Consider the following 528-nt stretch of genomic DNA (forward strand, 5'->3'; position numbering starts at 1 on the left):
AAATGATCAATTTGGGAGGGACTGAAATTAGCATCGGAGTCCTCTGTTACGTTGTGACTTGGTAATGAATTAAAAGCTAATGGAATCACATTCTTAAATTTATCAGATAGAACTCTTGTATAGAAGTCTTTGCCTAATGGCGTGTAGTTCAACAGTATAAACTCAAAAGTTTTCTAACAGTGGTCAGATAAAAAAGGATTCTGTGGGAACACTATTAAATGTTCAATTTTTTCATTTTCCAATAACATCACATAGCGGAACTAGATTGAGGGTGTGGTTAAAAAGGTGAGTCGGTTTATGAACACTTTGAGAGAAGCCAATAGAATCTAATAGAGAGATAAACGCAGTACTAAGGCTATCATTGTCATCGTCCACATGAATATTAAAATCCCCTACAATAATAACTTTGTCCGTTTTAAGGATTTAAGGATTAAGGATTTAATTCAGATAAGAATTCAGAGTATGGTCCAGGTGCTAGGTACATTATGACGAATAGAATTGGTTGCAGTGATTTCCAACTTGGGTGTG

General features: G+C 35.0%; 1 protein-coding gene across 1 annotated transcript in view; it reads left to right on the forward strand.

Annotated features, from left to right (window-relative positions):
- fryb (furry homolog b (Drosophila)) overlaps positions 1-528 on the forward strand; it is a 50,989-nt gene that overhangs the window by 24,382 nt on the left and 26,079 nt on the right. The gene's annotated exons all lie outside the window — the stretch shown is intronic.

This window comes from Etheostoma spectabile, chromosome 13 (assembly GCF_008692095.1).
Source record: "Etheostoma spectabile isolate EspeVRDwgs_2016 chromosome 13, UIUC_Espe_1.0, whole genome shotgun sequence".
Taxonomy (NCBI): Eukaryota; Metazoa; Chordata; class Actinopteri; order Perciformes; family Percidae; genus Etheostoma; species Etheostoma spectabile.